Source organism: Mustela putorius, unplaced genomic scaffold, assembly GCF_011764305.1.
Source record: "Mustela putorius furo isolate JIRA1106 unplaced genomic scaffold, ASM1176430v1.1 tig00003853_pilon_pilon_pilon, whole genome shotgun sequence".
Lineage (NCBI taxonomy): Eukaryota > Metazoa > Chordata > Mammalia > Carnivora > Mustelidae > Mustela > Mustela putorius.
This window is the reverse complement of record NW_025422005.1, coordinates 61,950,460-61,977,434: the sequence shown is the minus strand read 5'-3', so window position 1 is coordinate 61,977,434 and position 26,975 is coordinate 61,950,460. Positions and strand designations below refer to the sequence as shown.

Sequence of the window (26,975 nt, the reverse complement as noted above, 5' to 3'; positions counted from 1 at the left end):
AACTTATTCCTTCAAGTAGAAGTACAATTAAAGAAATTATTTTGAAAATAAAGTTTATACTACATGAAAAGCAAGGTCCCTATGTACCTTTAAGCACATGCACAAGAATGCTCAATTCCTCACACACACAGTCTCTGCTCTGCAGTTTTAGCCACTCTCTCATCACATTTGAGGGTTTTTTGTTTGTTTGTTTTTGTTTTTTGCTATAATTACCTGATGGGAACTTTCACAGTTTGTATTGTGGGCACAGTGGTTAATTTTTAAGGGAGTAGGACTTATGAAATGGAATTTCTTGCCCAGTATTGAAAAAAAAAAATCCTCACCTGTATGAGTAAATCTGAATTTTTCATTGTTAGATTATTTCACATCCTATGGAACTAATTTGTTCAGAATAAGTAAACAAGGTACTCCCAAATCTATGGCTTTTAGGAGCCTCTAAAATCATTCCTCAGCGCTCCTGAGACCTATTTCTGGCACTAAGGCTATATGTGAAATGACTTTGGTTAAGTTTTACTGCTTTGCTAATGACTAACAACAGCCACCTTGAAGTAACAGATCACTTCACAAAGTGCATTAAATTCTATCTGGCATAAAGTGTAGGCCATCTAATAAACTTCGGATTCTCTGAACAGCTGAGGATGGTATAGGGACTCAGTAGCTTTTGAGGTAAAAGCCTCAAAGAAAAGGGAGTCAAACCAGGTACAGATATTCTTTTTGATTAGAGAAGCGGGGCTTAAAAACCAACCAAGAACTACAAGATAATTTGTTCTATGTGACTAGGACAAAAAGCTGTGACAAGGAATAAAAAGCAGTAAGACTATAAGGAAGGGTGGATGGCACAGGCCATGCTGATTCTATTCGACCACTGCTGCATTTGTTCCATGAGTAGAAATTGACTGAGTAACAGCTACCTGCCAGGTGCCCTGAGGATACAGTAGTACAAACACATGATATCCCTGTTCTCGTGGATCCAAATTCGACCGAATGAGACAGATGATAAATGGATAAACACACAAATAAATCAGTTGAGATATGTACTGCAAGAGAAACGTCCAGGTATTGTTGAAAAGTCCAAGTGATGGAGGGTGTGAGAGATGTCTGAGAAACAGGGAGTAGATCATTAGGGATAGGGTGATAAGGGAAGGTAACGGCTCTTTGAGCAGGCAGCCTCTGAGACAGGTCCCAAAGGCAAAAAAAAAAAAAAAAAAAAAAAAAAAAAAAAAAAAAAAAAAGGCAGCCATACAGAAAAGGGGATAAGAGCTCTCAGCGGAGATACAATAAGTATAAAAGCCTAGAGTGGGGACGGGCTTGGTGCATTTGAGAAATCAGGAGACCTACATGGCTAAAGCATGGTGTGATACCTGGAGAGGTTAGGGAGGTCAGGAAGAGCTAGATCATGTAGGGCCTTTCTCATTGTGGCAAGGAGTTTGGAGTCTCTTAAAAAAAAAGCAATGGAAGGGATTTAGCAGGGAGTCACATGATCCCATTTACTTTTTAAATATATTACTCTGGTATGCTTTTTAACTTTTTAAAAATTTTTAATTCCAGTATAGTTAACATATATAATATAGTTATCTTATTTTCTGGTGTACAATATAGTCATTCAACACTTCCTGATATTACTCAGTGCTCATGAAAATAAGTGGACTCTTAATCCCCTTCATTTATTTTGCCCATCCCCCCCCATCATCCTCCCCTCTGGTAACCATCTGCTTCTTCTCTGCAGTTAGGAATCTACTTTTGGGGGGCACCTGGGTGGCTTGGTTGGTTGAGCATCTGACTCCTGGTTTCAACTCAGGTCATGATCTTGCACTTGGTATTGAGCCCTTCATCAGGCTCCCTGCTCAGTGGGGAGTCTGCTTGTCTCCCTCTCCCTTCATCCCTCCCCTTGTTCACACTCTCTCTGTCTCTCAAAATGATGAATATTTCTTTTTTTAAAAAAAAGAATGTATTTTTTATTTGTCTATTTTCCCCTTTATTCATTTGTTTCATTTAATAAATGCCACATATGAATTATATCATATGGTATTTGTCTTTCTCTGATTGGCTTATTTTGCTTAGCATTATACTCTCTAGATCCATCCATGTTTTTGCAAATGTCAAGATTTCATTCTTTTTTATGGCTAAGTAATATTCCATTATATATATATATATATATATATATATATATATATATATATATATAAAACAATCACATCTTCCTTAACAATCTTTAGTTGCTGGACACTCAGGCTGTTTCCATAATTTGGCTCTTGTAAATAATGCTGCAATAAATATAGAAGTACCTCCAGTATGCTTTTATTTTGATAATAAAGAAAGGATTGTTCATGGGAACTAAACAATTTATACCACACACACGTCATACCACACACATGAAATTTTCAAGGATGATTAGAAAAATTTAAAAATGGCAGAATCAGACAAAGAAATTATCTTGCTGCCTTTATATTCTCCCACATGTGGATTTACTCTCATACCTCTCATCAACCTTTCTGAAACCATATTTCATCCAAACACAGAAGTATATCTTCTAACTCTTTGGCAGAAAAACTAATTCAGGTTTACAAGTAAAAATATATCCTGATGATAAATTTGTTGGAATATTTAAAAAATGGCAGGACCATTTTATTGTGTATTATCAGCAGGGTTTTCCCTGGTCAGAGAAAACCTTTTTTGTTGTAGGATGCTAAAAGGGTAGGATGATGGCCTGAATTGGTGTTCCCATTCATTGCAGGATATACATCCATAGCCTTCCTTGGCCAAATCTCCATGTTCCTTCATGTCTGGAGTCTCCTGTGTAACATTCTGTACCCTGTGCCCAGGGTAATGGTTCTTGACTTCTTCGTTAGCATTCACTTGGGCTTAGTTTTATAGCAGCACCTGAGAGAGATGTCATTGACTGTCATTTTTAGAATCAAAGCAATTTTTCAGAAAAAAAACACACAAAATTTACAGTTAAAGTATAAATAAATTTATTGCACTACTCATATAGAAATGCTTACCTAACTACAGGTATTCTCTGTTGATAGCATTCTGAAAGAAGAACATGGAGAGGGTAAGGAATTAGGCTGACTTGCACTCAAACCTTGGCTGAACCATATACTAGCTCTGTGATATTGATTATTTCACTTCTGGGATTCTTTTCTGCTATTTGTAACATGGAGATAGTAAAACCTGCCATAGAGGGTTATTATGAAGTTTTGAGTAGTGTATATACAGTGTGTGGCATATAATATCTATTATGCTAAACAAATAATAGATTTGATTAGATTGAATCAAATTGAATAGATTGAATACATTGTTTTTATTGTTACATTCAGTAATTCTACATAGAGTTAAAAATCTCTTTCTAGTCTCAGAGTTACGACCCCCCCTTTTCCCTCTCTGATCCACTTGTTCTATTCACCTTGGACCAGTGGGGGCCCCCTTTTTCCCTCTTCCCCAAGGGATATATCAGAACTCAAATTCCAAGTCTCCCTTGAACTTAATTTACCTTTGAATTAGGCACTTGAGTGAGATGCTGTAAAAGAAGTTTCCAGTTTTGCTGGTGAAGGTAGTAGGGGCAGGAGTGGTGATGATTTTGCAGTGCTTGTAGGGTTGTGTTTCAGAGACCTGAGTAGGACTGGCAGTGGTGGTACCAGTGATTGCAGTAAAGTCAAGCTCCTGGTGTTTGTGGAGTTTGATGGAGAAACTGGAAGGCTTTGTTCTTTAGCCTTGAGAATCCTTCACCTAATATCCTATTAATTCCCCCATCTGTGTTATCTATTCAGAGTGCATTTAGTGAATTTTATTTTTGTTTGTTCATTTTGTTTCATTTTTAATAAGAACTCTGACTTTAGTTCAGATAAGTCCATTTCTATCCTCTTCAATCTTTAGCATCTTCATTATCAGTTTCCTTTCCATTCTCAGTCCTCTGTATCATACAGGGGACTTACAGATTTCTTTTTGCATAGACCTAATTATATGCTGTTTTTACTTAGTTGTCACAAAAGCATGTAAATACAGTGTATTAAAAATTAAGCTTTTACATTGTCTTGCTCAAAGCCTGCTTTTTCCAGTCTTTCCTACTTTGGTGAAAAGCCCCAGGTGTCACCATTTGCTCATGCCTAATATGTAGACTTTTTTGCAGGTCCTTCACTCTCCTTTACACATACGCACTATCAATTCTGTTGCCTCAAATCTGTCCTTTTCATTCTCATCCCTCTACTTTTTATTGGGTTCAACTCTTACCATCCCTATACCTACCCTCTACTATTATTATAACTTCCCTACTGGCCTCCTTGTCCTTCTTTAGGTCCACTTCAACCAGAGGACATTTCTACCCTAAAAGCTGATCATGTTGCTCCTCATCTTGCAAATTTTAATTGTTCTTCAATATCTGCAGGATAAACCCCAACATATTGGTCCTTCTTGCTAGAGCCCACCTCTCTTTTGTCTGCTAAGAAAAGCCCTGAGACACCTAGTTTCTGTAAACATACCTTAACCTAGGCAGACTAGGGTCCCTTCCTCCTAATCTGTACTAGATGTGTTTTTCACCTCACTACAGGCAAGGATTTCTTTTCATCTTTGTAGCCTTATTTACCTAACAGATATTTGGTTCTCATACATATTGGTTGAGTGAAAGAATGAATTAATGAATAGTAAGTGAAAGTTTTCTTCTTATAGGGCCAACACTTCTCTGACTCTTTTCTGTTCCTGCAGCTTATGTGGTGGCTGTTCTTGTTTCTGGCCCACATTTACTTTCATTTTTCTCTGTAACTACACATTGATGCATTATGTTTACAGGACCCTTTTTATTCTCTTCCACTGTCAACTTTGTATGTTTTTTAGGTACCTGCCACATAAGCATAGATCATAGGTCCCTTCTAAGGTTCCTTCTAAGGGACCAGTGCCTGGTCACAGCCTCAACCATTTAACTCTGTATTTTATTCTGCTCACATTGACCGCTCTGGCTATAGGGGTCGTACTGGTCAGTCTGATTCCAGAGCTATGCTGGCCATGCACTGACTTTCACATAGCTTGAATCTTACTAGTTTTATTAATCACGGTTTTCTCTGAGTTTGACCACAAGTATTAGCTTTGCCCATCTACAGATGGGAAAGACCACATATATACCACCCTCATTTTGGACGATAAAGTTTTAGCTTTCTGACATAAAGTTATAACAAATAGTATTTCCACAGTAAATGTTAACACTATTTAAAGAGTTTCTTCTCTTCCTCTAGCTCACAAGTCTCCTGCAGTAAATGATATGAGAAATAAATCCCAGCTAAGAAAGAACTTTCCATTAAAAAATATGTTTTAGAACTTTAAAATCTTTATTTCCCTTCCATTATACTTACAGTGAATTTACAGCAAAAAGGAACAGGTGAAAATTGACTGAACTCATAGAAGACCTGGCAAACAATTAAAAAGCAAGTAGGCAAATAAACGATGACAACAGGTTAAAAAGAGAAAATAAAGCTCTTTGTGACCTATTCCTTTTATTTCTCCAACCTGTTGTGGGTGTGATTTTTAAATTTTTAATTCAGCCTGCTGAGGTGATAGGTTCCTAGGACTGTAATCCTTCAGAATAGTATCTAATTTAGTCACAGCCAAGACTAATGTGACTTTTGTGGCTCTTAAAATTTACAAAGACCCACTGTGAAAAACTAACTAAAGAGTAGTTGAAATGACTTAGTTCAAGAACGGTTTGGTGTTTTCTGCCTTGATTCATTCTTAGAAAGAGGAAAGGAAATGGCATTTGTCGAATGCATATGGCAGGCACCATAATATAAATTCTTTAAATGTCTCAGGTACCTTATGAAGAAGACATTGTTATCCTAACTTTATAGATGAGGAAAGTCAATTTCATATAGCTTCATAAATTTTCCAGAATTGCACAGCTAGTAAATGGAAGACCAAGGAGGAATCCCTGTTCTGTCTGACTTCAGAGCCCATTTGGTGGTATCTTTTAACAGTTATAATTATGGACTGAGGATACAGTTGAGTTATTCTGGATATTTCTGACTCTCTCAGCAACTTGTGTCAGATAACTTATTCCTTTTCCCACCACCATGCAGAGATTCATCCTTCAAAAGATTCTCAAAAAAAAAGAGAGGGTCTTTCAGTGCTGGAGACCCGCATAATTTACATTGGACAAAGACATAAATACTTTGGCCATTCTCCTTTTCCCTTTCTAATACAAGGCAAGCTATGAGAAACTAATCAGTAACTGTTACTGGCCAGCTGTCTCTGCTTTGCATAAGATACTGTGTAGCTTATGCTGGTATGTGAACCACTAAGTGTCAAACGTACAGATGTTAAATGATGTAAGAGTTCATAGGGGAGATCAGGAATGGTTCCGTGGAGGAGGTTGGAATAAGTATTTGTGAAACAGGTACTTAACGAATGGTAGGTTTTGATAGGTTGAGATAAAGAGGTAAACCTAGATATTTCAAGATAGAAAAAGTGTGAGCAATACTTATAAATGAATACTTATAAGTAAATGAATATGCCTGGTGAGTCGGGTCCACTCCATCAAGTGACTTAATGGTCAGAAGCTGTTCATTGGTACCATCAAAATTGAGGTTCATTGGTACCAAGGAAAATTGAGCGTGCACTATATGTCATATACTATGGAAAACTCTTTTATTACATGCCTCAACCAATTTAATTTTCATAATAATCCTATATGGTGGACACTGAAATTGTCTCCATTTTACCAAGGAGGAAACTTATAAACAGAGATATTAAATAATTGTCAAATGTCTAGGAAGTAGTAAATCTGAGAAATCTGGCTCCAAAGTCTGCTTTTAAGCCCTAACCTAGGCACAGGCATGGACATATCACCTTGAGAGTAAATGAGGATAAAAAAGATGGTTGGGAAAATCCTCCTGTGACTGGCAAAATTCACCTGAATTTTCAGACATTTTCTCAATTAAAACAACAACAACAACAACAACAAAAAACCACTCCTAATTTCTAGTTTCCTGATCTTCTCATATCTGTCCTTATAGCTTCCTTTATCTGATTCCTTTTTGTTTCATTTTTCTTGACCTCTTTTTCTTCTCCTTTCCTTCTCTTCCTTCCCCCCATCTCTGAATTATTTGAGCCTATATCATCTCTTCCCATCTGTAGGACTGTGGCTTAGGAACTCTACTATTCCCACAGGAATCGCCGGGGCAGGAGAGGAAAAGGTTAGCATCTTACAGAAGTTGGGGACAGCAGGAAGCCGAGCTCAATCAAGGGTCAGTGAGCTTGACTCCCCTCTCCTTCCACCCACTGCTGCCTTGCTTTGTCCTGTCAGCCGAGAAGGGCCCACATGCTAGAAAGATGAGAGTCCTTAACGAAGGAAATCGGCACAGAGCCTGTGCCAGGAAAGGTTTTGCCTCCCCTGCAGCTGTTTTTGTCACCTCGCCAAGCACAGCAGTGGATGGATTTATTTGTACAGGAGGTAAAGCCAAGAGAATCTGGGCATAATATTCCAGGAGCTCTATCTTAGTTTTCTGGAACTGGAAACCCAGACCTGTCTAGAGTTTTTTTCTTTACCGGGTATTTGAATGGGTGTCTTTGCTTCTAAAAATGGAAGAAAAGAAACAAACAAAAAAGAATTTTTTTCATGGAAATGGAACCACTATTTTCAATCTGGGGGCTCTGAGTTGGTTGGAGTTGTCCAGGTGGTTTTTATTATGTCTCTTTCTGATTGCTAGTTGCCTCCTACAGAAAGAAGGGCAGAGAAGTTTCAATATTAAAGACATTGGTTGAGTGCCCATCATGTGTCTTCATTTTACATAATACTGAGAAGTGTAGGGGGAGATATGAGACTAAAACCAAACGAACAATGCTAAAATGATATATAAAAATAAGTAAGGACTACAACAATGCCAAAAACAATGATAGACTTAAGCTTACTACATTAAAAAAAATCTGAGGAGCTCCTTTTTCAGGAATTATATTCAAAACTATTTATGCTACAAAACAGCCTCAATACTACTCTACTTATTTGTTTTGGTGTTAAATTTGGTGACAAGTAACTACTGACTTGCAAAATAAATTTCATCTTCAGAGAAAGAAAATTCATTATTACTGTCATTCTACAAGAGAATATATTATAGGTTGTATATACTAAAAATGGCAGCAGTGTTGAACAGGGATTAAATCCCAACATGACTAACAAAAATAAATTTCATCTGTGAGATTAAGTTTTTGAATGCTTGTTCAAAAATACAGTTGCATTATTTTATGGTTATGCTATGAACACAATGCCACTGACATTAAATAGATTAAAATTTTGTGAGACCCATCACACATATGAGACTTTTAAAGAAAGATTGAAGTCAGAATAAAAACAATTGTCAGTATGCTGTGTATACAGCACAGTGGGTTATTATCCAGCCTCTAAAAAGAACTGCCATTTGTGATATGGTTGAATCTGAAGGGCATTATATGCTAAATGAAATAAACCCAACAAAGACAAATATTGCATGGTGTTACTTATATGCAGAATCTCAAAAAAAAAAAAAAAAAGTTAAACTCTTAGAAATGGGATAAAATGGGGGTTTCCAGTGCCTGAAGGGTGGGGAAAACAGGGAGAGGTTGGTAAAAGGGCACAAACTTGCAGTCGTAAGATGAATAAGTCCTGAGGAGCTGATGATGGTTACTATAGATAGTGACTGTATTTAATAATACTGTTTTGTATAATCAAAATCTGCTAAGAGAGAGTACATCTAGAAAGTCTGTACCAAGGGCACCAGGGTGGTGCATTTAGTTAAATGTCCCACTCTTGGTTTCTGCTCAGGTTGTGATCTCAGCATCATGAAATCAAGCCCTGTGTCAGCTGGCATTGAGTACAGAGTCTGCTGAAGTTTCTCTCTCCCTCTTCCTCTGCACCTCCCCACCCTGTGCTCTCACTCTCTCTCTCAAATAAATAAATCAATCTTAAAAAAAAAATTGTACCAAGAAAAAAAGGTAACTATGTGAAGTGGTGTATGTGTTAATTAACTTGATTATGAAAATTGTTTCCTAATGTATACATATATCAAATCATCATGCTGTACACTTCAGTTGTATTACAACTTTATTTGTAAATTAAGCTTCCATAAAACTGGAAAAAGTTTGTGAAAGAATCTATTATACAGCCAAAAACAATCCCCAACTGTTAAAATGGCCGTTGAGTTCAAGGAAGGAAGATTCATATAAACTAGAATTCCTGCAAAAGACTATGGTGATGTGCTTTGGTGAGTGCTGTGAAGTGTGTAAACCTGGTGATTCACAGACCTATACCCCTGGGGATAAAAATATATGTTTATAAAAAAAAAGACTATAGTGAGGTAAGACTTCAAATGAATAAAATTTCAGAAACTGGAACATAAAAAATTAGAATGTAAGGTTTAAAAGCACAGGAGCAGCTTAATTAAACATTATCTTTAAATTAAGCAATTTATTGAAATAACCATTAGGTTACTGGGCGATATTATAGAAGTCCTCTAACCAACATTACAAAAATGACCTATTTAATCTGCATTTGACCTATAAAAAAATGCTAGCTCTTCATAGGAGTCTTATGAAATAATGTTGGAAACTTTGCCTAAGACATTTTTTTTTTTTTTTAATTTTTTATTTTTTATAAACATATATTTTTATCCCCAGGGGTACAGGTCTGTGAATCACCAGGTTTACACACTTCACAGCACTCGGCCTAAGACATTTAGATGCATTTTCTTGAGACTGTTCACATGTCTGATAAACCCATAGACTGTAGATCCTTTATACTGCTATATTCCCAGGATCCCATAGAATGTGGAAAGTCAGCCAGACTTCCAAAATAGCTTGCAGTCTGTGATTACACACAGTTATTTGTGCAAAAAGTACTCCCAAGTACTAAATGAAGATTAACAAATATATAGGGAAAATTATGATCTGAAAACAAGCAGTGTATTTATTTTTCTAATTATGATCTGAAGATTTAAAAGAACATCTGAATGAACTAAATGGTTGTAGTTTTATTGGCTCTTTACCTTGTAATTAAATGTTCCAAATTTGGCCTTTTCTTCAAACAATCATGCAGAGAGCCTATTCAATATGTTTCATTGATTTAAGAAAAAGGAATGTAACTTTAAACTTTTCACTAATTTTCAATTATAACATTAAAGGCATAGATGAAAATCCACTATGAGGAAATAGATTCATTCTGAATCAACTCAAATTTCATAGACATTTAATACAATAATAGGTTATGTTTATTGAGCATTAGTTAAGTGCAAAACACTGTGCAAAGTGGCCTATTCAATCTTTATAACAAATCTATGCAGTGGGAACTTTTATAATTCTCATTTTGTAGATGTGATAAAAAAGAAGGCACAGAGAGGTTAGGAAACTAGCCCTTTATCACCAAGTATTAAGAGCCATAAATAGGACATAAACCTCCTTATTTCAACTTCAACTCAAAGACCCACTTAAAATTTTTTTATTTATGATAGTAATAAATGTGGATAATTTAGAAGTAAAGTAATTCTATAAATTTTGTAATTAGATTGAACATTTAATTTGTCATGTACTTTACAAAATGAAAGAGGTTTGTTAACTGGATACAACACTGGGGAAAAGGAATAAAACAGGACATTTCTGAGAAAAATGGTTATCTGATTTATGATGAAAAAGAACATTCTTTTTTTTTTTAAGATTTTATTTATTTATTTGACAGAGAGAGAGATCACGAGTAGGCAGAGAGGCAGGCAGAGAGATGCAGAGAGCCTGATGCAGTGTTCTATCCCAGAACTCTGAGATCATGACCTGAGCCAAACGCAGAGGCTTAACCCACTGAGCCACCCAGGCGCCCCTGAAAAAGAGCATTCCTTGTTTTTAATATCTCTTGCTCCCCAGTTCCTGCCCCTTAGAACCAATTTTACTTTTTTGCTACTTTTTTGGTTTTCATTTTGTATTTTATATTTGTGAGTTCCTTCTTCAGGAATTGTTTTGAAAACTATTTATCCAAATAGCTTGCTATCCTGTATATTTTTGATTTTTCAATTTTAGATATCATATTGATTTTGTTATTTATTATATAGATTCATTTTTTAAAAGATTTTATGTATTTGAGAGAGAGAGAGAGAGAGAGAGCACGAACAGGGGGAGGGGAAAAGGGAAAGGGAGAAGCAGGCTCCCTGCTCAGCCCCAGATGTGGGGCTAGATTCCAGGACCCTGGGATCATGACCTTAGCCAAAGGTAGATACTTAACTGATGGAACCACCTAGGCACCCCTATCGATTTAGGCATTTATACTGATTTAATTTATTAATATATTGATTTTACATATTAGCTATTGATTTTTACTCTGGAATATAAGGCTTTGGCTTTCTTATACTTTGTGATTAAAATTTTTCTTATTTTCATTCTCCTAATTTTTTTGGTTAAATAATTTTATATTTAATTGTTGGGACTATATAGATCTGATCACAGCTCATCCGCATGTAATAATTTGTTGCATTTAATGAAGCAACTCACTGTTTTTCCTGGAGTCAGCTGTCATGCTTGTTTATTTTTGCCTAGTTTTCTTTGTACGTGTTGCTCATTCAGCCCAAGCTTTCTTTCTAAGCACTGAAGTTTCTCTTGTTACTGTTAAACCTCATAGGTAATAGATAAGTTCCACTTTTTCCTTTTTCCTGAATTCTCCATCTTCCTGATCCAATACAGCTGACCGCTTTCTAAATCAACTCTATCGCAGTTTTCTTGAGAGCTGTCTTCATCTTTATCTTGGGGATACCATCTTTTGTTTTAGTCTTCCTTTATCTTGGATTGCATATGTTTCTCACCGTGTCCCCCAAACCAGAGCTTTTCTGAGTCAATCTCCACCTACAGTAATGTCTTACTTTGTTTTGGTGGGAGGGGGTGTATTCTGGGACAGGACATCTAAACTTTCAATGCTCCCATTACAGACTCAAAAATCAGTCCTTGTGCTCACCCTATCTTGTCCTTTAGTCTTCCAAGTCACCTGATACCTCTAATTCCTGAATCTTTCCAGAGTTTAATAGAACAAATGTGCTTGTTTTTCATAGGCATCTCACTTTCCAGGTAGTTGGGCTTTAACTTTCTCTGACTTACCGGATCAGTTGCTATTTGTTTCATCTTTTTTTCCTTCTTTCAAATTATGGACATTGGGGAGGGTATGTGATTTGGTGAGTGCTGTGAAGTGTGTAAACCTGGTGATTCACAGACCTGTACCCCTGGGGATAAAAATATATGTTTATAAAAAATAAAAAATTAAAAAAAAAAAAATAAAAATAAAAAAAAAATAAAAAACTAAAAAAAAAAAAAAAAAAAAAAAAAAAAAACTTTGTTTCCTTCCCTGTCCTTTTTGTCTTGAGCAATTTATACTTTGTTGTTTTTATTATTTTAATAAATTTTGTATTTAAACTTGTTAATGAAATGGGTTAAAAGTCCATTAGCTGCCAAGAGAGAACAAGGAATAAATTTCTAAAAATATACAATTTCCCTTAGAGAAGTTTCAGAATCAAAAGACTAATTTATTTGAAAAACTATAAAGTAGTTGAAAAGTCCAATCATAAACTATTATTCTACTTACATGAATTTAATACATGCTCTCCACAATTATGCTTGGTTTTTTCATCAAAGTTTCATAAGACATTAAACAAAGCTAGTTATCATCTCATGTTACTTCCCTGTTAACTATTTTTATACCATATGCATGTTAGGCAAGTATCAAAAAAAAAATCACAAAAGAAAAAAAAACAATCCAAAAGAAGTTAAATCCATGGGTTTTTTATTTTGCTGTTGTGCTAATATACATAAAGTAATGGATATCAAGCGATCCATTTTTACTGCATTTTTACTTGTACATTTGTTCTTAGGTTGTGTAAAACATTTAAATACAAATAAAATGAGTGTTGCAAAAGTAATGAAAGCAAACAGCAGGGAACTTTACAAATAATGGAATATGAACCGTTTCTGCCCTTATTCAGAGAAAATTGGGTCACAGTGAAAGGAACACTTCTGCAGTTGTAGTTAAAGGTGTGCACATTGAGAATGCGTATTCCACAGATACATGAGGTTCAACCTGTAATATCCACGGGGCACCTATTTCTCCTGCAGCCTTGTAAGTGCCTCAGACTTAAAGTATCCACAATAACTATACCTGTGTCTGGAACCAGTTATTCCTTTTATTCCCCACCAGGACAAACCAGTATGTAGGCAGTTTTCTCTGCTTAGACATGAAAGCAGTTTTAACACAAAACGTACTTTGTCAAGTCACAATGTACCAAAAGTACTACGCCAAACATTTATAACTAGTGTAAAAGTTCCACATCCCCATACTGGCCACCCCAAGATGAAAACAGGTAACTCCCTAAATCTTAACTGGCTCTACTCCCCTAACATTAAACATGAAAACCACATGGGAAGAATAGGAATTCAAATCGAAGTAAAATAAACCTGTCATAAATCATAAACAAAAAACTATTTGTGGGACAGCATAAATGACAAATGGTCTGTGTAAATTTGGGGATGAGGAAGACAAAAGTTGGAAGGCTAGCTAATTTTCCCCTCTTTCTTCCGCATTAATTCAACTTTGTCTCCTTGGGTATCCAATGTCCACAATGTCAACTTGTCTCTGAGTAATTGCATGATTAGTGTGCTGTATTTTTTTTTTTTTAAGATTTTATCTCTTTGAGCAGGAGAGAGAGACAGAGGGAGCTCACAAGTGGGGGCAGGGTCAGAAGGAGAGGGACAAGCAGATTCACTGCTGAGCAGGAAGCCTGATACAGGGCTGGGAGCCCAGGACCCCAAGATCATGACCTGAGCCAAACTTAGATGCCTGACCGACTGAGACACGCAGGCACCACAAAAGAACTGTCTTGGTATGACTTTACACTTACTGTATCAAGTTCAACAATGGCTTTATCAAAAGCCATTTTTTGCAAGCCATCTGTCTTTGCAAGAGAGCAGGCTTTCTATAGGGAGCGCAGAATCTTATCATAACAACACAGATAGGTTAAGGGCCAGACCCAACCTGATAGGATGTGTTGGTTGCACTTCCTTTTTGCTGATTTCAAAAGCTTCTTGGTATGTCTGTTATGACTGATTCATAATCTCCTTCTAATTATCATCCGCAGAAACCCCGGCTAGTAAAAGTAGTCATCTCCCTTCATTTTCAAATAGAAGACTTTTCTCACCTGTGAACCGTTGGGAATCAAAAACTTTCCCAAAACAGAATGTACATCATTGCAGACATCTTTTAGCTCAGCCTCAGTTTTCTCTCTGTATTCTCAGATCATCTGCTGTTTTCCTCAGCACCTTCCATCTTTTGCTCAATACTTGAGATGACCCTCCAATATGACCTTTGGGCTCCCACAACACTTTCATAAACAATTGAGAGAAGATTCCTCTCCTCATTGAATAATTCAGCTTTTCGTTCAGTTACAGGCTTCATGCCGGCTGCCATGTAATCATATCACTTGGTCTGTTCAGCTAGTTTGGCCCTCTGCCCGGCTCATTTCTATCCGTGACTGGATGTGTGGTTCTGTAGTGGGTGGGTGGTTGGTGGACGGATGGGGCTTCAGCATTCTCTGAGCAATGGCAATGAGACTGAGACTCTCAGGAATTTATACCTTTGGGGAAAAAGGGACTTTTTTTAGAGCAGTTTTAGGTTCACCACAAAATTAAGCAGAGGGGCGCCTGGGTGGCTCAGTGGGTTAAGCCTCTGCCTTCGGCTCAGGTCATGATCTCAGGGTCCTGGGATCGAGCCCCGCATCGGGCTCTCTGCTCAGCGGGGAGCCTGCTTCTCTCTCTCTCTCTCTGCCTGCCTCTCTGCCTACTTGTGATCTCTCTCTCTGTGTCAAATAAATAAATAAAATCTTTAAAAAAAATAAACAGGAAGTATAGAGTTTCCATGTGCTCTCTTCACCCACATATTCACAGCTTCCCCAATTGGTAAATCTACATTGAACATCATTATCACCCAGAGTCCATAGTTTACCCTAGAGTTCACTCTTGAGTTGTCATTTTCAGGTCTTAACAAATGTACAGTGACATATATCTACCACTGTAGTATCATACAAAATAGTTTCACTGTCCTAAAAATCCCCAGTACTCTGCCTATTCTACCCTCTACCCCATAACCTCTGGCAAACGCTGATCTTTGTAATCTCCATATTTTTGCCTTTTCCAGAATGTCATATAATTTGAATCATACAGTACGTATCAGGGTTGGCTCTTCCACTTAGAATATACATTTAGGATTCTTCCATGTTTTTTCATGGCTCAGCTCATTTCTTTTCAGTGTTGAATAATATTCCATTATATGGATGGATATACCAGTTCATTTATCCATTCACCTACTAAAGGACATTTTGGTTCTTTTCTAACTGTGGGAATTTTGAATAAAAAATCTATAAATAGCTATGGGCAGGTTTTTGTGGGTACAAAGTTTTCCGCTCATTTGGGTAAATATTGCTGTAATATATGGTAAGAAAGTATGTTTAATTTTATAAGAAACTACCAAATTGTTTTCCAAAGTGGCCGTTCCATTTTGCATTTCCACCAGCAATTAATGACAATTCCTGTTGCTCCACATCCGCACCAGCATTTGATTTTTTTAAAGATTTTATCTCTTTGAGCAGGAGAGAGAGAGAGAGGGAGCTCACAAGGGGGGGCAGGGTTGGAAGGAGAGGAACAAGCAGATTCACTGCTGTTTTGGGTTTTGGCCATTCTAATAGGTTTGTAGTGATATCTCATTGTTGATTTAATTTGCATTTCCCTGATGACATATGATGTAAAGTATCTTTTCATATGCTTATTTGGCATCTAATTTTGTTCTTTGGTATGGTCTCTATTAAGATCCCCCCCCCCTTTTTTAAGATTTTATTTATTTATTTGACACAGAGAGAGAGATCACAAGTAGGCAGAGTTGGGGGAGGAAGCAGGCTCCCTGCTGAGCAGAGATCCTAATGCGGGGCTTTATCCAAGGACCCTAAGATCATGACCTGAGCCGAAGGCAGAGGCTTAACCCACTGAGCCACCCAGGCGCCCCAAGATCCCATTTTTAAATGGGTCTTTTTTTTTCCTTCTTGTTGAGTTTTAAGAATTTTTTTGTATTTGCATATCAGTTTATTATCAGACATATTGTTAACAAATATTTTCTACCATTTTGTGCCTTGTCTTTTCATTTTCCTAAAAGTGTCTCTCACAAAGCAGAAGTTTTTAATTTTAATGAATTCTAGTTCATCAATTCATCCTTTCATGGATTTGGCCTTTGAGGTTGTATCTAAAAAGTCATCAGCAAACCCAAAGTCATCTAGATTTTCTCCTAGGTTTTTAGAGAAAGTCATCTAGATTTTCTCCTAGGTTTCTAGGTTTCTCCTAGGTCTTCTAGGAGTTTTATACTTTTGCATTTTGCATGTAAACCTATCATTCATTTTGAGTTAATTTTGTGAAGACTGCAGGGTCTGTGCGTAGATTCATTTTTTTGTATGTGGTTGTCCAGTTGTTCCAGCACCATGTATTAAAAAGGGAATTTTTGCTGCATTTTGTTTTGTGCGTTTGCTCCTTTGTCAAAGATCAGTTGACTATATTTGTGAGGGTCTATTTATGGGTTCTCTGTTGTTTTCTACTCGTTTGTTTGCCTCTTTTTTACCAATCATACTGTACAGGTTACTATAACTTTATAGTGTGTCTTGAACTTGGACAGTGTAAGTCCTCTGAATTTGTTCTCCTTCAATATTGTGTTGGCTCTTTGGTATCATAAATCAGATATTCACAAAATAATTTGATGGTACTTTTATTGTAATTGCATTTAATCTGTTTACAAGTTTAGGAAGAATTGACATTGTGACAGTATTGTCTTCCTATCCGTGAATATGGAATAGCTATCCAATTTTTAATTCTTTGATTTATTTCATCACAGCTTTGTAGTCTTCCTTATATATATTTTATATATATTTTGTTAGATTTATACCTGAGTATTTCATATTGGGGGCTGCTAATGATACTGTGTTTTTTAATTTTAAATTCCAATTGCTCATGGCAAGTATATAGGAGAGTAAATGACTTTTATATGTTAACTTTGTATCTTGCCACCTTAAAAGTTCCAGGAGTTTTTTGTTGATTCTGTGGGATTTTCCACACTAACAATCATGTCATCTGTGAAAAAAGACAGTTTTATTTCTTTCTTCTTAATCTGCCTTTTCCTTTCTTTTCTTCTCTAATCACATTAGCTAGGACTTCCCTTACTTCCAGTACTGTTGAAAAGCAGTGGTGAGACGGACATCTTTACCTTTTTCTTACTCCCAGTGGGAAAGCTTCTAATTTTTCACCATCAGGCATGATGTTAACAGCAGGTTTTTTTGTAGATGTTCTTTATCAAGTTGAAGAAGTTCCTCTCTATTCCGAGTTTGCTGAGAGGTTTTGTTTTGTTTTGATTTGCATCTTACAAGCATGTGAGATATGAGCATGTGATTTTTTCCTCTTTAACCTATTAAGGTAATGTATTACATGAATTTCTGAATGTTGAACCAATCTTACATGCCTAGAATATATCCCACTTAGTTATGCTCTATAGTTCTTTTTATACATTATTGGAGGATTTTTGCATCTATCTGCATGGGAGATATTGGTCTGTACTTTTTTCTATTATTTTTCATTTAAGTTCAGTTAATTAACATATAGTGTATTATTAGTTTCAGAGGCAGGGTTCAGTGATTCATCAGTCTCATATAATACCCAGTGCTTATTACATCACGTGCTCTCCTTACTGCCCATCACTCAGTTACCCCATCACCCAACCCTCTCCTCTCCTCAGCCTTGTTTGTTTCCTATGATTAAGAGTCTCTTATGGTTTTTCTCCCTCTCTAATTTCATCTTGTTTTATTTTTCCCTCCTTTCCCCTATGATCCTCTGTTTTGTTTCTTAAATTTCACATATGAGTGAGAGCATATGATAATTGTCTTTCTCTGATTGACTTATATCACTTAGCATAATACCCTCTAGTTCCATACATGTCATCGCAAATGGCAAGATTTCATTTTTTTGATGGCTGAGTAGTATTCATCATATATATATATATACGTATATATATATATATATATATATATATATATATATCCCCTCCACATCTCCACATCTTCTTTATCCATTCATCTGTCATTGGACATCTGGGCTCTTTCCATAGACTATTGTAGACATTGCTCCTATAAACATTGGGGTGCAGGTGCCCCATCGGATCACTACATTTGTATCTTTGGGGTAAATACCTAGTAGTGCAATTTCTGGGTCATAGGTAGCTCTATTTTCAACCTTTTGAGGAACCTCCATACTGTTTTCCAGAGTGACTGCACAAGTCTACATTCCCACCAATAGCCTAAGAGGGTTCTCCTTCACATCCTTGCCAACATCTGTCATTTCCTAAGTTGTTCATTTTAGCCATTCTGACCAGTGTGAGGTGGTATATCATTGTGGTTTTGATTTGTATTTCCCTAGTGCCAAGTGACATTGAGCATTTTTTTCACATCTGCTGGATATCTGCATGTCTTCTTTGGAGAAATGTCTGTTTATGTCTTCTGCCCATTTCTTGATTAGATTATTTGTTCTTTGTTAGGGTGATAGTTCTTTGTAGATTTTGGATACAAGCCCTTTATCTGATAAGACATTTGCAAGTATCTTCTCCCATTCTGTAGATTGGTTTTTTTGTTTTTGTTTTTGGCTTTGTTGGTTGACTGTTTCCTTTGCTGTGCAAAAGCTTTTTATCTTGAGGAAGTCCCAGTAGTTAATTTATGCCTTTGTTTCCCTTGCTTTTGGAGATGTGTCTAGCAAGAAGTTCCTACCACTGAGGTCTTAGAGGCTGCTGCCTGTGTTTTCCTCTAGGGCTTTTTTTTTTTTTTTCCTTTTAAAAGATTTTATTTATTTATTTGATAGAGAGAGAGACAGCGAGAGAGGAAACACAAGCAGGGGGCGCAGCAGGTAGAGGGAAAAGCAGGCTCCGTGGGGAGCCTGAGGCAAGACCTGATCCCAAGACCTTGGGATTATGACCTGAGCTGAAGGCAGACACTTAATAACTGAGCCACCCAGGTGCCTTCCTCTAGGATTCTGATGGATTCCTGTCTCACATTTAGGTCTTTCATCTATTTTGAGTTTATCTTTGTGTATAGTGTAAGGAAGTGTTCCAGTTTCATTCTTCCGCATGTGGCTATCCAATTTTCCCAACACCATTTGTTGAAGAGACTATCTTTTTTCCATTAGATATTCTTTACTGCTTTGTCGAAGATTAGTTGATCATAGCATTGAGGGTCCATTTCTGAGCTATCTATTCTTTTCCATTGATCTGTGTGTCTGTTTTTGTGCCAGTACCATGCTGTTTTGATGATCACAGCTTTGTAGTAGAGCTTGAAGTTCGGGATTGTGATGTCACCAGCTTTGGTTTTCTTTTTCAACATTCTTTTGGCTGTTAAGGGTCTTTTCTGATTCCATACAAATTTTAGGTTTATTTGTTTCAGCTCTGTGAAAAAAGTTGATAGGATTTTGATAGGGATTGTATTGAATGAATAGATTGCTCTAGGTAGCATAGACACTTGAATAATATTTGTTCTTCAATCCATGAGCATGGAACATTTTTCCATTTCTTCCTCAATTTCTTCCATGAGTGTTCTATAGTTTTCTGAAACAGATCCTTTGCCTTTTTTGTTAGGTTTACTCCTAGGTACCTTATAGGTTTTGGTGCAATTGTAAATGGAGTCAACTCCTTAATTTCTCTTACTTCTGTTTCATTTTTAGTGTAAAGAAATGCAACTGATTTCTGTGCACTTATTTTATATCCTGTCACTTTATTGAATTCCTGTATGAGTTCTATTCCCTCTATCCCTATGCTGTGAACAGTTTTAATCTAGAAAGAATGTTGTACTTTGTCAAATGCTTTTCCTGCATCTATTGAGAGGATCATATGGTTCTTGTCTTTCTTTTATTAATGTAGTATATCACATTGATTGATTTGTGGACATTGAACCACCTTTGCAACCCAGGAATAAATCCCACTTGGTTATGGTGAATAATCCTTTTAATGTACAGTTAGATCCTATCAGCAGTGTCTTGGTGAGAATTTTGGTATCCATGTTCATCAGGGATATTAATAATTAAAAGAATTAAAAGTAATTCTCCTTTCGGTTGGGGTCTTTGTCTGGTTTTGGGATCAGGGTAATGCTGGCCTCACAGAAACAGTTTGGAAGTTGTCCTTCCACTTCTGTTTTTCTGTTTGTTTGTTTATTTGGTTTTAGTTTTTGATCAGAAGAATAGGTATTCTTTAGTGTTTCAATGTTTGGTAGAACCCCCTGGAAATCCATCTGGCCCTGGACTCTAGTTTTTGGCAGATTTTTGATTATTGCTTCAATCTCCTTACTGGTTATGGGTCTGTTCAGGTCTTTAGCTTCTTCCTGTTTCAGTTTTGGTAGCTTATATTTCTCTAGGAATTCTTCCATTTCTTCCAGATTGCTTGGTTTGATGGTATATAGTTGCTCATAATATGTTCTTAAAATTGTTTGTATTGCTTCAGTGTTGGTTGTGATCTCTCCTCTTTCATTCATGATTTTATTTATTTGGGTTCTTTCTCTTTTCCTTTTGATAAACCTGTCCAGGGGGTTATCAATATTATTAATTCTGGGAGTCTGGGTGGCTCAGTGGGTTAAAGCCTCTGCCTTCGGCTCAGGTCATGATTTCAGGTCCTGGGATCGAGCCCTGCATCAGGCCCTCTACTCAGCAGGGAGCCTGCTTCCCCCTCTCTCTCTGCCTGCCTCTGCATCTACTTGTGATCTCTGTCAAATGAATAAAAAAATAAAAATCTTTAAAAAATATTAATAATTCTATTGGTCTGTATTATTAATTTTCTTATAATATTTGTGTCTGGTTTTGGTATAAGGGTAATGCTAGTCTAGGGCTCTTTGAGTTTGTTTTAGTTGAAAAGTTTTATTTTCTTCCTATGCCTGGCAGTATTCCACTTCAACTTCTCTAGAAAGGAGATGCATAATGGCATTAACCTGGGCTTTGAAGTAGCAAAAAAGAAGAAGGCAGTAGTTGGTAGTAGCCAAGAACACAGGCTGAGCATTCAAATGAGACACAGATACTAGTCGTGGCACTACAACTGACCAGCTAGCTGACCATGAGTAAATTACTAAAATGCTCAAAGCCTCAGTCTTCTCATCTGTGAAATGAAGATAGTAATATTACCTGTCTCATAAAGTTGTCAAGAGGGTTATTGAGATAGAAAGGGTAAAATACATAGAATGAGTGCCCAGCCCTCAGTAAGCATTTGATAAACTTTAGATATTACTTTATTTTAACATCTTAATTTAATTTTATTTTTTTCAGTGTTCTAAGATTCACTGTTTATGTACCACATAGTAGATACTACTTTTTAAAAATGACAAATGGGGGGTGCCTGGCTGACTCAGTCAATTGAGCAACCACCTCTTGATTTTGGCTCAGGTCATGATCTCAGGATGGTGAGATCAGCTCCTGTGTCAGGCTCAATGCCAGAGCCTACTTATGAGTCTCTCTTTTTCCCTGCTCCTCTTCCCAGCTCACTTGCTCGCTATCTCTGTATCTCTCATATAAACAAAAAAATCTTCCTTAAAAACAAATTGAGTAGAAGAGAAGTGAGTTGGGGGAAATTGGAGGGGGAGAACAAACAAAATGGGAGGGGGAAATTGGAGAGACTGTGGACTCTGAGAAATTAACTGAGGGTTTTGGAGGGGAGGGAGGTGGGGAGTTGGGTGAGCCTGTTGATGGGTATTAAGGAGGGCATATATTGCATGGAGCACTGGGTGTGATGCATAAACAATGAATTTTGGAACACTGAAAAAATAAAATTAAGAGTAAAAAAATAATTAAAAACTAAAAATAAAAAAGGCGAAGGACAATGGTGAATTTTTTAGATGGATAAAGAACATAGAGATAATGACCAGAATATCAAGGGTTTTTATAAGGCAAACGTGCCATGAAAGATTTAATTAAGCAAAAGGAATATGTGATTTAATTAAGCAAAAGGAATTAGTAACTGATAGGATTTTACAAGGCTATAGAAAATAAGTTAGAAATTAATTTTCACTTGTCTTCTGAGTAGATGGACTGAGCCTTTAGATTTCAGTCTTCAGGAAGCCTACCTTGATTTTCTGTCTTACACCACAACAATTAGATATTTCTCTTATGTCCTCCTGTAATAATCTATACTTCCCATATTATATTGAAACTTGTCAAAAATACCCTGTTAGGCTCTTGAAGCTCAAGATTGGAATTCATGAATGTCTTATTTACAGTGCCAGTGTCTAGAACAAAATATATAATACAGTGCCAGTGTCTCGAACTCAGTAAATCCTGATGAACTAATGAGTGAGTACATGAGAATATAGTGTAGAAGTAGAAGGCAGAAGGCTTTGAGCAGATAGGACATATACGATACATAAACGGTATGGTACATATATGGTATAAGGTATACCACATTTGGACAATATAGATAGCGCTGGAGCTTACTCTGCAAATAGTCTCAAAGTTCATAGTGTTTGGGGTTGGGCTAGCATGGTGGGGGATGGCGGCAGAAGTGGATATCTTGTTTACACACCAGTAAAATTTTGAAAATAACCTCTAAATTTGGGGAGATAGGACGATGGTCTTCTCTTTGGCAAACCTATTTTTAATTAAATGGAATTTTCTTTGTCATGGCTTTACTTTGTTATAGTAGTTCAACTTCTAAAACAAGGAGTGAATATCTGGGACAATTTTTCAAAAAATATATGATGGCTAGTTCCATATGAATTGGTGATTTCCAACCTTTCTATTACCAAGGCAAATGTATAGCTAGTGTGGGAGAGTTATAGTTTGGAAAAATTTCTTAGAACCACCACATTCCATTATTCTCTTGCCTATTCATAGTCTTATTTTATATTTGAGTGAGTTAAACTACCTGATTGTTTTAGACAGTCCTGAGTGAAATATGTGCTAAGCTCTAGACTGTTCTGACATGTGTACATAATTTTTTCCATCCTGCACCTCTCTGCCTTCTAGGTCTTTTTTTCCCCTCTCTATTTATTCCTATAATGTTTCCATCTCTTTTTAATGTGCTGCATCCTGTTTTCTCTTCCACCTAAATTTAACTCACATTAGTTCTTACAAAGAAAAAAATCTTATTACCCATTTAAAATATCCATTGTTTCTTTTTTCTCTGTGTTAATGCCTAATCCAATTTCGTTACATTTAGCTAAGGTGCTAGGATGTTGCTTACTTAGTCTATGTCATTCTTTTTTGACTATAAATTCCAAGTGGGTAGTTTTTTTTTAGTTTATTTTTAAATGGCCCAACTATTTTTTCTTTTTTAAATTTATCATTGATCAACTTTTCTAATGTGGTATATGATTATGACCACTCCAGATCCATTCTGCATTTTTTTCTCTAAATAGATTTTGAAGTTATAACCACAGCTTATAATTCAGTATTGAGAAAATTAGGAAGTTTTGCATGTGTGTGTGTGAAGGCCCAATGTCCATACATAAGGCAACTATACGCAATATATCAGTTGCTCATTTAAAACTTTGGAATTGCCTACGTTACCTACATGTTCTGTATCTCTGTATAAGATCACATTGAGCCTATGTGTAATATTTACCATTGATACTGCCAAAGTCCTGAATTGAATTCTTTCCAGAAATGTTAAGGTTTGAGTTTATTGTTTCAAGTTAATGAGTATGCCTTTAACTCAAGGCTAAGACAAGGGTTGAAACCAGATTATGTGGCCTTAAACCACACAACAATTTCCCTTGTGAAATTTTTTGCTGTTAGAGTTTAGTTTGTATAAAATAATCAAAACACCCTGTAGGAATTATGAGCTTCTAAAGTGTTTTATCCCCACAGAGCAGTTTAGATCATGTGTGGCAGTCTGGAACTTAGAAAGTGGTTGACTTAATTTATTGTAAGCATTAGAAATCAAAATTAACATTAAAAATCAACTCCTTGTGACTTTTTCTCCCTGAGTGAAGCTTACATAAAACAACCGAGTATACATATACTATACAGCTTTTGGTGAACTTTCAATTCGGTTATATAATGGTGTAAAATGGTTATAGAAGATTTGGAATCTTTCTTGAATCACTTCTGCTTAGCTCCAAAAGTCATTAAAATGTCGAGACCTCTAGACTTTTATTGATAAACATTCAGATTATAATTTTATTTTAGAGGACAATTCTTAATTTCCATGTTTGTGTACTTGTTGGTTTCCAAGATCTCCTTAGTCTTCCTTTTTTCAGAGTTGGTCAGGACTAAACATAGATTTTTAAAGTTTTTTTTTGTTTTGTTTTATGTTGAGAAATGGTTGTGCTTTTATTTCAATATAAACTTAATATATAAGAAACTTCTGTATTATGTGAGCATTTACATATGCTTTGTATATACATAGAGTAATGTCTTTAAAACTTAAGTTTGCATAGGACAGTGGAAGCTGCAAAGGCCTGTTTCCTAATAACTTCAGTTTGCTCTAAAAAGCGTTGCTTCAAAAGCAAAACAAAACAAGTAAAAAACTGACGTTGCTTCCTAGGCTTTTAAAATACAGCAAATTGTCTATAGTTAAAGAATAATATTGTTAGATAATAAGTCATATAACATCAGTGGCATGTAATTTTCTGCAAATGAAGTTTGTGTATCCATATAAATGTTTTCATATTATTTTTTATACATTACCTTTTTCTCCTCAGAAAAGTAAAGAAAAAGGACCAACTTTTCTAAAATAAATATCAAAAAATAGGTGGAGGGGGGGAAGGATTGGTAACTTAAAAGTCAATGAAATCTAACATGGATGAACATGCCTTTACTTAATACTGATCACTTTGGAGAAACAACTGGATATTTTAAGGTGACAACTCTGTAATTATTTTTGGAATGCTATGTTTGCTTTATGAAATCCACAACCACTTCTGTTTTCCTCTTAGCACAGCAATTTGGTGAACTGTAATTTACTGCAATTTGTGTGGACAAGGATTGTAGATTATATTTTGCTATTAATATTCCCAAATACAAATTTGTATCAACAAATCCAGAGGTGGCATATGACCAAATTAAATGACTTATGCTTAAGAAAACAATAGTTAATTACAGTTTTAAAAGGTAGTATATTTTCCAGCCATTCAAAAACACAAAACAGCCTTCCAGCAGTAATCTGGAGTTTGTACCAAATGAAGGCCTCTTGCTGAAATGTCTGTGGGACCTCTTGGAAGCTTGGTGCTTGTTAGGATGTGCAAGCAGAACAATTTACTATTCAGGGGTCTGGTTAGAATAGTACAAAACCAAACTAGTCATGAATAGCCTAGTCCTTTGCATGTCCCAATAATTCACTCTGCTAATAGATTGTTAATAGATTGGAGGTAGATGTTTATTATGGGAGATACATAACACTTTAAATTGTGCACCTGCGTACTATATGGAGTTATGTGGGAAGACAAGACACCTGCTTTTGAGGTTTTTTCAAAAGACACACAAAGATCCTCTCAGTTCTCAAATTAACTCCTGTATAGTTACCTGCATCACCTGACATTATCATAAAAATTCACCCTGTGAGTTAAGACATTATATCCAGAAATAAAACTCCCTTAAAGAGTTTTTGATTCACATATTAATAATTTAATATTTCCCCTAGTACTTTATAATTTACAAAGTTCTTTGGTTCATTGTCATTTATCTATTAGCAATGAGGGACTGAGGCTCAGAGAAATTATACAAATTGCTCAGGGTCATATGGCTAATGGCAGATGGAGGCCTCTGACTCCAAATCTAATGCTTTTATTTTATTATTACACTATATCAAGGATAGAACAGACTATTGGCTCACTAGTTAATACACAGGACAGTTTGGCAGGTTAGTGGGTCAGCATTGGGAGAGGGCTGGAAAGGTGTTTTAGGTCAAAGTGAAGAGAGATGCAGTCAAGCACACTGGGCACCCAGGATTGGGTGGGGGAGGGATTGAGGAGAGAGATGGAGCTAATCAAAAGGAAACAAGGTAGCAAAGACAGAGGGAGAAATCCTATGACCAACCTTACTCTTTCAGATTGCTCACAGCTAGGAAAACAGTAACTCTCCCCTTGCCACAGATCCTAAGGGGCTTCGTGGTATTTTCTAAATCCCCTTCTTCTATGTTGAGAAATACAGGTTTGTTGAGAAAGAGAATTTAGACTTCTACTATTTCTAGAAATTCTTTATGGGGCTTATTTAGGCAAGAAAAGATAATATGGTACTCTACCAGTATTCTGTGAGTGGCCTCAGTGATGTATAGGGGAATCTCTGCCAACCAGGTATTTCTTAAAGTTACAATTTTTTCATCATCATCATTAATAAGCACTCCTTTAGGGCTGGAGGATCTGAAGTGAGATTGCCAGGGTTAGACTCTGTTTTACCAGCTATGTGACTCTGGGCAATTTCCTCATCTGTTAAATGGTCATAATAATAACAGCTACCTCATATGTTGTAAGGATTACATAAATACATGTAAAGATTTTAGAACAGAGTAAGCTTTCAATAAATTTGGCTATTACTACAATTCAGAGAAAGTTATAATCAGGGCATGCCACAAAAAAAAAAACATGGATAAAATTGAAAAGACTACCCCCAAATTTTGAAGTTTTAATTTATAGTAATTATTAATATTTTTCTTAATAGCTTCATTTGTTTTATAGTTAATACCACTTTGATGAGACCTTTTTCCTAGATTGGGACACGTGATATAATTTAGTAATTTTTATTCCAAAAAGATGTTTCCTAATAAAGTATTAGTTGCTTCTTTCATCTTCTTTCTCCTCCTCCTTTCTTGAGGAAGTAAGAGTCAAGTCTTTTACCTTAAAATATACTGAATCCCAAGAGGAATATTTATGTAATAAGCAACTGGAAAGATCAGGAGATATAAGAAGACCACAAGATATAAAAAATGAAACACGGGAAGCCTGGGCTGAAATTAAGAGGACAGAGTT

At 36.1% G+C, this 26,975-nt stretch overlaps 1 pseudogene; it reads right to left on the bottom strand.

Moving 5' to 3' along the window:
- Nucleotides 1-13,802: 13,802 nt before the first annotated feature.
- Nucleotides 13,803-14,446, bottom strand: LOC101685807 (annotated as a pseudogene).
- Nucleotides 14,447-26,975: the final 12,529 nt, after the last annotated feature.